We start from the raw sequence: 11962 nt of genomic DNA on the forward strand, positions 1-11962 counted from the left end.
TGGACTGCATGTCTTCTGCAACCACTGAAGATGTTTCAACTTTGCCTACACGAGCTATGAGCTTTTGGCCTTGCCCCTGAGTATTGCTGCCGTTTCCTTGGCTTCTGATGCTTAGCTGGAGGCAGATGAGTGCTCACTCTTTTTAACAGATTGTGAATTGCGTCAAGCAATTTTTTTTTTCCCCAAATTCTGGTTTTTGGGTGCTTCCTGTAAATGGGATTATTTCCTTTACTTTTTCACTGCCTGTTTTTGTGTTGAAATAGATGAACAAAAAGCAAGAAGTGACTTGTTATCTTCCATTATGCAAGTGGGAAAGAATATTTCTGTGGGCCTTCCAGAAGCCTCTGTCTAAACATCTGTTGTGATTTCCCCAAAGACACTTCATTGTAACTTTGCTGAAAGGCATCCACAGTGCTTCAGAGATGTTGCTTTTGGATTAAAGCAGTTCCTCATCCCCTTTCAGAAGACTTCAATCCCAGGAAATGAAATTAAAGTCAAGACTTTACCTGAAGAAGAAGGTTCTTCGATCAGCAAAGGAATTGTTATTCTTTCATTTTGGCAGCTCTCCTGTTAGATGCAATGCTGACATCTGAGGAGGAGTTTTTAAGAGCTGGAAATGAAGTTCCAGTCCAATGCAATGGGTCTGGTGAAGCGGTGGCACGGAGCGCCGTGCTGCAGGGGAAATCCCTTTGCGTGCTGAGACCCCAAATTGTAATGGCTGGTGGTCGGCTGCCAAAGCAGGTGAGCAGGGATTGCAGTCATGGGCTGAGTGACCCAGAACATCAGCTTACTGGTGACATGATTTGGTGCAATTCTTCATGATTTTTCACCCAAGAAAGATGTTTTCACCATCGGTGGAGCCACTGGTGATGACATATGCCATGGATCTTTCCTGGGAAGAAATGTTCAAACAATTTTTCCCTAGATAGTGTAGATGGTGCAAATGCACATTGCATAAAGCAAAGCCAGAGTCAGAAGTGGACTTAAATTGCAAGTAACCAAACGTGGTTGGCTGCCCCGAGATGATGGGTGAGGTACTCGCCTTTTCCATTTGGAAACCAGAGCATTCACATGTGCGAATAAACAGGTAAAATGGTCTCAGAATAATCTATTCAGTAACTCTCTTTATTTCTTTGCATCTTAAATGCCTTAAAAGCTTCTATATTCTTCTGCAGTTATTGTGTTTGGGTTTTTTCCAGTAGAGGTCTTAATGCTTCCATGTTGATAGGGAAGGAATCGTGCCCTGATGTGCGGTGTGTCAGCCAGAACACAGATGGGAGTTTGTCACCAAGTTTTTCTCCTAGCGTAGGGAAAACATTCCAAGTTTCCCAGAGAGCTCTCTAGGGCCAGGTGAGGTGTGTTTAGCCTATTTCAGCTTCCTTTAGCGTTTGCTTTCGTTTGCTTTTCCAGGTCTGGAGGTGCTCTAGCTGTACAGTAGACCCTGGAAGTCAGTGTAACACCTTATTTTTCAGCTAAATAGAGTTGTCGTTATAGAAAAAACAGACTGATGAGAGTAGGGTGAGATCAGGCTGAGAAACCAGAGGTGCAGATACCATCACAGTTCACATAAAAAACTCAAGATCTTTGTCCAACACGATGCCTTTGAGGGCTTGGGCAGCAGTGCCATCGTTCCTGCAGTGCTAGCATCCCATACGCCACAGCTGTGCTTTGAACGTGTGCCACTAACGTAACAAAACCACTTGACAGACTAATCCAGCTCAATATACCTGAATTAAAATAGTTTTATTTTTCCTTTTTTTATTTTCATGATTGCTTTAAATGTTTTTTAAGTGTTCTGTACTGAGTCGCTAGCTGGCTTTGAAATGTTTCCCCGTCTTTCCCCCTAATAAAGTTTGCTCTAAAAATGTGGTTCCTACCTAAGCGATAACGTAAACCAGCTCAAACTAAGTGGAAGTAAGAGTATGCTTGTCTTGTAACATACTGCTCCGGGATTCTGTGGAGGAAAACAATGCAAATGTAGTATGATTAGTAATATCAGTAAGGAACCGAGCAGTCTGTAAGTTCATTAATGAAAGCTGTTACAGATGGAGGAAAATGGTTGCTCTTGTCTCCAGGAGTGTTCAAGTAATGAACTGTTCTTGGATATTGTAAGGAGCAAAGGGTGTACGCTTTGACAAAACTCATGGTCACGTCGTCATGATTATATTTTCTGGAAATGTAAGCTGCAGTCTACAAACACCAGTTTTAATGCTTGTCTTGGGCAGAGACTCTTCCCAAGAGCATGGAGCCAGCGGTGAGAATGGCAAGGAGCAATTGGTACAGCAGCTTGGCAACAGAAGACTGAAGTGAGTTATAAGAAGGTGGCATAATAGAAATTCCGTTTTAGATTAAGTATAAAATAGCTTTTTTATTACTAGAAAGATTACTGAAGCTGTAAATACTATAAATGCAGTCTTCCCGTGCCAAGGAAGCTGTAAATGTGTATTACTTTGATTGGTACAAGCAAATAGTATGTTCACAAAGATTCTAGCTTTGTATGTTGGTCTTAAGTAAATCAGGGCAGAAAACTTGGAGGGTAAAGACTGTCCAGTTTACAAAGGACCATATCATAAGGGTTTGTAAGAGTATTGCAAGAGAAATATTACTAGAAAATCCAAAGCATCTTAGAATAGCTTTCCTAAGGTGTTTGTTGTTTTAATTGAAAATGTCACATCTGCTAACTGTTCATAACAAAAGGCAAAAAGTACTTTAACGACATTTTATTTCTGCCTGGCACTGCCCATTCAATATCTACCTCTACTAGTCCTAGTCTAGTTCAGCTACTGCATAATTTTAGCCATTTAGCATATAACATGAAAAAGTGTCACTTACCTGGTTGGTGAAGAGCTATATGATGCTGGGTAATGTTTAGTTTTAAACTGTAATGCAATAAACCACAAACTTAGTGAAAGTCCTGTTGTTGGTTCAGTGCAGCGGCATATTTATTGCTTCATTGCGGATCCGTTCAAAAATCTGAATTATTAACTCCACCAAGTTACTTGCAATTGTACTGGGATTTGCTTTCCCTTCTAGCCTTCCTAACTGGTTAACAATGTTGTACTGTGTTTTTACGCTCTTCTCTGGTGGTAGCAAATATCAAAACTGGCAGGAAGTCAATCAATGAATAAAAATGCTGAGTTCTGTTTGTAAATGAGTACTAGTGTTTCCTTGTAGGGTTCAGCGTCCTCCTCAGATGCCTAACAGCTTCGTAATAAACAATCCCTCGACTAGTGCCCTTAATTCCTGATCATCTCCTTCCACACCTATGGGCTGTAAATTGGGGTGGGGGTCTGGCAATAGGGAGAAAGATCAGTAGGGAAAAGACGTGGCTCCCTTTGGAGCCAGGCTGGGAAGGAGCCGTGTTGGCAGGGAGTTCTCTGTTCTACCCTTGCAAGCTAGTTGTACGTACGTATAAAAAGGTCTTTTGCTCTTTCAGGCTATGAAGACCTGAGATGGGGATTTGGAAAACACTCTTACTGATGGATTGAATAAAAACGGGCTTTGAGAGGCCAGCTGAATGGAGATTGCATGTTCTCCTTTCCTCAAATCTGGTTTGAGGAGGAAAAAACCAAAATCTCAATAGCCTTCCGTTCCCGACCCATGAAGCTTGTGACTTGTGGTTCTAACTGCTCAGCAGACAAAATAATATGGTAACACTGACAAACTGGAGCAGAAGAACAAGCTAGCAGCTGGCACAGCACCTGCAGCATGTTTGTGACCTTAGCAGTTAAGATTACCTGGAAAAAAACTGTTTGTAACTACCGTGAGTAGTGAATATCAGTTCTGATTAACACTGTCTACAGCGAGCACAAACGGCTCTGGCAATTTGCAGGTTCTGTACTTTGTTAAGGTACCTGGGGTGGGGTTGAGATACTGAAGTGATTGCAGCAATATCATGAAATTCACCCCTTTAGGCGTGAGAGGGAAGCTTTTTGCTGTAAGGGTTGCTCTGCACAGATAGTACCCTACTGGAAAATAGCATCCCTTCTCCCCATTCATCTCATTTTTCTTTTGTGAGAGGGGAAGGGTGTTTGCACTGAGTAGCTGCCTGCCTTGAACTTCTTTCAAATTCAACCCTTCCTTTCCTGCGAAGAGCACCTCGGGATAGTCTACAAAAGGACTTAAAGCACAGAAGGTTTATGAGGAGCCAAGGTAGCCTGGTAGTTTATACGTCATTTTGCTTGCAGAAATCTGTCAGGACTGACTTTTCACCCGTACCTCTCCGTTCCATCAGGTATGAAGGATCTCCCCACCTTGTCGTTGCGCTTCTGGAAACTGTTTGGAAGGTCTCACACACAGCAGCAGGAAGACAAAACCTCTCTGCAGCTAACGCAAGGGATGTGTAAATGCTCTTTACTTAGGGAAAAATAAAAGGAGAGCAAGATGGGGCTATTTGGTGGTTCACGCAGTAAGACTGGCCATTCCATGGTAAGTGCGTGCACACCGTGGGCCTGGGAGGGCTTTTCCAGGACCTTGCAGTGTCCGGCATTTTGTCTTGAGCTTCTCAAAACCAAGAGCCATCAATTCATTCTTCGAAGAGCTCCACAGAGGTATCATACCAGTCCCAGGGAGCAGGAACAGCTGTTTCACTGGATAGACTTTGTATGATTTTACCATGAATATACAAAACTTAAAACCAGGCACTCCTCATAATATATTAAACTGCTTTATTAATTACCTGCTAATTCTTCTTGCAGCTGTCTTTTTCATCTAGAAGTATTTTTATAAAGTTTTAAGAAAACGTTGGCTTCTGGCTGTTTACTTCATGTATTTCGAGCATTTTTCTTTTCTCGTAGGCGTCACCCACTGTTCATAATTCTGCATCTCACTCCACTTGCAACATCAACAACTGTCTTAATGAAATACAACTGGATCTAGGATCATCTGGTCCAACCTTTCTTGGCCAAAGACCTCAATCAGAATGTAATTTCCCCCCCCCCCCCCCATTTTGTAGATTATTCACACTGCATAACCTACAGAAGACAAACTGGGATTTTAGCCCTTGATTCTTACGCTTGCCACAATTGACCCAATTAACATGTTTTTTAAGGAAAAATAAGATAATCACCTGTAAAAGTATTTCTTAAAAACTCCCTTTTGCAGGTTCACTTGGTAGGAAAAACATGAAAGAATCACCTTCAGTAACTCGGTTCCTGCCAAGCATACTGTGACAACAAAATATTATTCACGCAGTCTGGTTTTGCTTCGCCTTTTCCCCCAACTACCTGACCCCCAGTCACTTTAAAACTGGGTAAACCTGCTGTGTATCCTTCTTCTTTTGTTTTTGTTTGTTTTCCAGCAGTAGTGCGTGACTGCGTATCAAAAGCTGCCGCCAGCGGGTTAGGTTAGCATGAGTCATGGGGGGAGAGCAAGGTTCTTCACTTCTCTGGTTACCAGTGTCTCTTCTAATAGTTTTATTCTGTCGTTCCCTCAAAGCCACAGAGCAGGAGGGGGACGGGAACGCCGGGCAGACTTGTTGTAGCTTGTTGACAGGTACAACATCACGTGTGTGCTATGTGAGCACCGTACGGTGGCCTCAGCTTACCCTGAGTGGAGGAAAAGCCTTGTGCTGCAGGTAGGCTGGAACCAGGGGAGCGAAGGATGCGAGCGCGGAGCTGTGAGTCGTGTCTGGAGGCACAGGGTGCTGCTGGGTTTTAAGACAGGGCAAAAGAAAAACTGGCACCACTGGAATAAATACAAGTAGGAGCTCTGAATGCAGCAGGAAACTTAAAAATACATTAGCAGAAGGGACATCTTTGCAGACCACCAGGGAAATACAGCTTTTGCCTCATTCCTATGTCAACAACATTATCAGATGCATGGGCTCCATCTGGGGTTTTTTTGTTCTTGTTTGGTTTGTTGTTTGTTTTTCTATGCACATTATAAATCATTCTTTACGGTGAGATAATAGGATTTTCAGTAGTGTAAATACATTACAGTATTTCCTTCTAATATCCTTTCATGTATAGTCCTCTTAACAAGCAGATTTGTGTGCCTGACACCCTGAAGACGGCTGTTCTTTCGGAGGAGATGTCCTTGGAGCGGTACTTCAGCGCAGCTGTGCGACCGTGACACTGGGAAAGAGCCGGGTTAGTCATTACAGCCCCTTGGGTCTTTCCAGTCTCTGCGTGGAAACAAATGACCAATGCTAGTTGCAATGTGCTGGGATTTTGGGGGGCAGGAGGAAGGATTTGCTGTTTATAAAGGTAATGCTAGTTTAACTGGAACCCCTAATCTTACTCCTGCTGAAAACAAAACTGATGTTGATGCCAGCATAAGCAAGATTTTGCCAAAAGGGACTGAAGTGGAGATGGTTCTGTTTTCTTGATAGGTAGGATTTTTTTAATTCAATGTTTTAATTAAAATTAGTGTACTACTATGCCCTTGATAGCAAATGAGAGCCTGGGAAAAGGAGGAAATCTTATTCTTGCAGAAATAATTAACAAAACCACACTCTGATATCATATTATTTGAAGAAAAACCTGTTGCCAGAAAATAAAATGTATGCTATATCCTCACATCAAAGCAAGTCCTGGGGATCAGGGTCTTCGATTGGGAGCTTACACATGCAGGCAGATTGTTGGCAGAGCACAGTACAACTGGATTTGTTTGCTGCCCAGGAATGATTTATATCAGAGGCCATGGTGCAGACAGGCAAATATAGAAGCTTGGTGACATTTGACAAACCTTTCTGCACCGCTGCTGTGAGCCGCAGAAAGCCCTCGAGCACAGCGTGTACAATTGCAGGGAGAGAGAACGCGAGGACACGGCTCTGGGTTTAACACAGCATGGCAGGTCAAAACCCTTTGGAAGAGCTTTGCTGCCTGCTGGTGCCATCTGCACCCCTCTTGTCACGATGCACCTCGCTGCGTTTTCTGGTCTCCCGGGGGTGATCCAGCCCAACACAGCAGAGGGAAAGCCCAGCGCCGCAGCGGGGACGCGTGGACACGGTCTGTGCAGGTTTGGGGTCTGCTGAGAGCCCTGTCTCTGGGCAGCCTTTTGGCATGGAAGTGATTTGGTTATCGACTCAGCTATCTTGATAGGCCAAATGGCTTGTTGTTTCAGTCACTGTCCAAGAGCTGCACGACATTTCCATCCAGACCCAAGTGGCCAAGCGGTGTTTTGAGCACTGCAGACCCAGTCTCGCAGCAATTCTGGTTCCCACGAGCTGGGATGTCAAGTGGGTCCTCCTGTTAATCCACCGCTTGTAAAGCTTCAGGTGCCACCTTTAGCACTAAAGGTCCAGTTTTTCTCTGTCCATGTTTGGCAGATTCTCATGGCAGGGGATGGCAGGTTCCCATCAGACTAAGACGATGATGCTGTGCCCAGGAGATGAAGCCTGTTGTTATCCAGACAAACTAAAACATACACTGATCTGAACATTAAACCCCCAATCCCTCATCAGGCACGCAACGAGAATAAAATCCAAGCGCAAGCCAGAAATGGATATACTTTTATTTGTTTAATTTTCATTAAGGCTTTTAGTTTTATAGTTTTGACAAGAACAAGGGGACAGAAGTGAATGAGAAAGTCACATTCCAGTAACTGGCAGTAAAAACAACCATGTCAAAATTTTATTTCAATGTAAAGACAGATTAAACATTTGACTTTGTGATTTCAGCAGGGTATATCAATACTTGCTTTTTCAGTCTGCTCTAAGAACCCAATGTACAGGGTCCTTAACTGCTACCTTCTAAAAGCTGTCCTTTGTGGCTGAAACATTTCTGCCATCAGTGTTTTGGCATAAATTTAATTTAATGGGAGGTCAAACTCTTCTTAGACTTGCAGAGTCAAGTCTTGCAGTAGTGGAACTTTTCCTTGCAAAACTACAGGACTTTTCCCTGAAAAAAAAATGGAGTATGTGAGGGCTCACACAAAAGGACAAAGGTCCCAGAGGAATTCAGAAGGCAGTAGTACAGTATATCTGTAGAAACATTAAAGCATTTTTCAACTGCCTGTCGTTAAACTACCAGGATCAAAGGGATGCACATGGAAAGTTTTCGATCCCTTCAGAGCACAAGCAGCTACATGAGACAGGCTTAGACTTACACTTTTTTTCCTGATTTGCTCCTTAACTTAAAACCCAGCAGACATAATTTTTAGATATTGAACAGTTTGCATTTTCATGGGACTGACAAGTTAAAATGTGTCTTCAAGGGAAGACGGAAATAACTATTCTTGAAATGCTGAGCAAGTTCGGAGACTTGCATCTATTTTCAGAATCCCCTTCCTTAGAGACTTCTACATCTGCTAAAAAATAATAACTGTGAACTTAGGCTCTTGTGCGTTCATTCACTGAACACATCCAAATGGCATATTAAAAGAACTTGTCCTGGCAAAAGAATAAAAACAAAAGCTTTTTCAAATGCTTGTATAGCAAGAAGCATTTTTAATTTATAATGTTACCATAGATAAATTCAACTGGATTTGCTACTCTCCAATATTAGAAAGGCACATCCAGAAATAGTCCATGCTGGATGAAGTGTAATGATCTAATCAACATCTTTATCACTGCATATATATCAGAAGTGAAGAAATTTCCAGTACTACACAGAAATAGCTCATGTAAAAGTGACTTAAGCCCAAAAGATTCTCCTGAGATCACCCTCAATGGGAGTTACTGCATTAGCCGTCATTTTTTAAGCCATATCTAATTAAGAAGATCTGGCCTTGTAGCCTACTGTTTCACTGCTGAGGAACTCCAAGGAATTGTATGATCCTCCTTCTCTTTATGTAGAATTTGCAAAGAGATTTGTGCCAAATCACTGCTTTCTTACCGATTTGTTAAGGCTGATGAGGAATTCTCGTGACTGGAGTTAAGAGATGAGTTGAGCAAGGGCAGTTAAAACCCACACACGTACTTTCAATGGCTCAAGCTAAGACACGGCTGCGAGAGGAGTGGGGCAAACACTGAGTACCACTCCTTTGAGTGAATGAGGAGCTTTGTTAGCTGCACGCGGGATTTTGTCTTCTCCCCTGGAAGAACCGTGAATTCTTTTGAGTAAAGAGCACTTGCACTCAGATCCCTGAGCAAAATCTAAGGTAGCCCCTCTGCAACAGGAGTGTCAGCAGATGGGGGCTCTCAGGAGGTGTTCCCTCCAAGTCCATTCTTCAGGGGCCAGCTGTCTCCAAGTGCATCCCTGTGAAGACAGTTCTGCCTGTCTTAGGGCTAACAAAACAGAAACTGAGGCAGCTGCTGACAGTTTTTAGAGGCAGTCACAGGTAGGGTGTTGGGGGTGTCTGTGTAAAATGCAGAGTGTAAAAATCTAGGGACTAAGAATGCGTTTGGCCACTAGATGGTGCGTAGATTCTGCCATTTAAAGAGTCACACAGAATCACAAAATGTCAGGGCTTGGAAGGGACCTCGAAAGATCATCCAGTCCAATCCCCCTGCCGGAGCAGGAACACCCAGATGAGGTTACACAGGAAGGTGTCCAGGTGGGTTTTGAATGCCTCCAGAGAAGGAGACTCCACAGCCCCCCTGGGCAGCCTGTTCCAGTGCTCTGTCACCCTCACTGTGAACAAGTTTCTTCTCATATTTAAGTGGAACCTCTTGTGTTCCAGTTTGCACCCATTACCCCTTGTCCTATCATTGGTTGTCACCGAGAAGAGCCTGGCTCCATCCTCGTGACACTCACCCTTTATATATCTGTAAACATTAATGAGGTCACCCCTCAGTCTCCTCTTCTCCAAGCTAAAGAGACCCAGCTCCCTCAGCCTTTCCTCATAGGGGAGATGTTCCACTCCCTTAATCATCTTTGTTGCCCTGTGCTGGACCCTCTCCAGCAGTTCCCTGTCCTTCTGGAACTGAAGGGCCCAGAACTGGACACAATATTCCAGGTGTGGTCTCACCAGGGCAGAGTAGAGGGGCAGGAGAACCTCTCTTGACCTACTGACCACCCCCCTTTCCTCATTGAAATAAAAGATATTCGGAGCTGCTGAAGAGCTCAGGTGTAATTATAACTCGCTTCGGCACTCTTGGTGTAACCCAGACCACACTGAGTTACGTGAGCTGCTGGCAGACCCTTCCCAACAGCTGTTTGAACCCTCATTCTAGCATGCTAGCCAGAGCCCAAATTAGAGCACTCCCCACTAGAATTAGGATTTCCCCACCTCTTTAACCATAAGATCTATATATAGAGACACGCTTGTGGTTCTTCTCCTCAGCAAAACACGTTTTACATGCTGGCTGCAAAAAGGAGCAGTTCTATAGGAGAGACAGCAGGAACCTAAAGGTGGCACAACCTCCTTGCCTTCCTGTGACCAGAAAAGAATTACTCCTTCTCTTTGACAGAATAATTTGACAGCAAAAATTAAGGCACCTTGTCTCAGGAGGAGGCTACAGGTGGAGACACTCTTCTACAGCCTTGAAGTAGGTTGGTCCAAGGGAGGAGGAAAGGGGAATAACAATGGCTGAGACCTAAACACTCTCTGGTCTGGAGTGCTGTGTTGACTGTAGTAAGTGGTTCCTTTCTCAGGGCACAAGGTTTCGATACAGTCTGAATTGGTTTTTTTGTTTGTTTTTTTACATTACACTCTGAGATGGACACTAACTCCTCTGCGCAGGTTATAAGGAAAGTTTCTCTGCACTCAGGATGATTTGGGTTTGTGCGTTTTTATTGTTGTTTTTCGGATCTAGCCTATTGTTTTTATATTTGAGCAATGAGAGGCTGCTCAAAGCACTATCCTTCAACCACTTGACGGTTGCTCTACAGGGAGCAATGATCCACAGATCATTTCTGATCGGATTTGTGCAGGCAGAAGTCCTAGGTAGCCAGAGGGGCGTATGTCACAGGATAAAGAGGGCTCCCAATGGCTATCATTAGGTATCTGATCCAAACAGGAGGAATCCCGGCTCACCCATCAGTTTGCCAACCAGGGACCCACCACTAGGGTAACAGGTCTGTTCTTTACCACAATTGACGTTTGCTTTTTGCTGTAGGGGTTAAATTATTTTTCATTTAACTGGCTCGTGCCACTGGCTGACTCACGGCGTTAGTGCGGGATTTTTCACTCACAATGGGGCTCTTTAGCTTGGGGGAGACTGAGGGGTGACTCATTCATGTTTATAAACATGTAAAGGGTGAGTGTCACGAGGATGGAGCCAGGCTCTTCTCTGTGACAACCATTTGACCAAGTCAAATGTTTAATCTGTCTTTACATTGAAATAAAATTTTGACAAGGTTGTTTTTACTGCCAGTTACTGGAATGTGACTTTCTCATTCACTTCTGTCCCCTTGTTCTTGTCAAAACTATAAAACTAAAAGCCTTAATGAAAATTAAACAAATAAAAGTATATCCATTTCTGGCTTGCGCTTGGATTTTATTCTTGTTGCGTGCCTGATGAGGGATTGGGGGTTTAATGTTCAGATCAGTGTATGTTTTAGTTTGTCTGGATAACAACAGGCTTCATCCCCTGGGCACAGCATCATCGTCTTAGTCTGATGGTGTTATAGTTGAATTAGTTTTTACATCTTATAGTTGAAATAAGTTTTGCATCTTATAGTTGAAATTAGTTTTCCTATGGTTGAATTAGTTTTCTGTTTTGCAAACCGTATCTAAGATTCTTAGTTTTGTAAACTATATAACTGTATCTAAGGTTCTTGGTTTAGTAAACTGTATCTAAGATGCTGTATCCAAGATTTTTACCTTATTTTGAAGTTTTCGGACTGTGTCCAGGGAGATGTGCATTCAAGCATGGTCTTATATAACCGTACCCTATTCTTCAAATTGACATAGATTTATGACATATTCTCTTAAAACAGGTAACTTAGAAATAGCTGATAAACATGCGAATGTTACTTAGCATCGCTTAGATAGACAGTTTGTGTTAGAATAGGTGTGGAATATGCTAATGGTTGTTAAGAGTTGTGATGAATATGTATGTAACTAAGTTGTATAAATGTAGTGAGTTTTGAATCGGTGGTCGAAGCCAGCTTTGGGTGCGAACCCCTGGTTTCCC

Source organism: Nesoenas mayeri (genome assembly GCF_963082525.1).
Source record: "Nesoenas mayeri genome assembly, chromosome: 4".
Lineage (NCBI taxonomy): Eukaryota > Metazoa > Chordata > Aves > Columbiformes > Columbidae > Nesoenas > Nesoenas mayeri.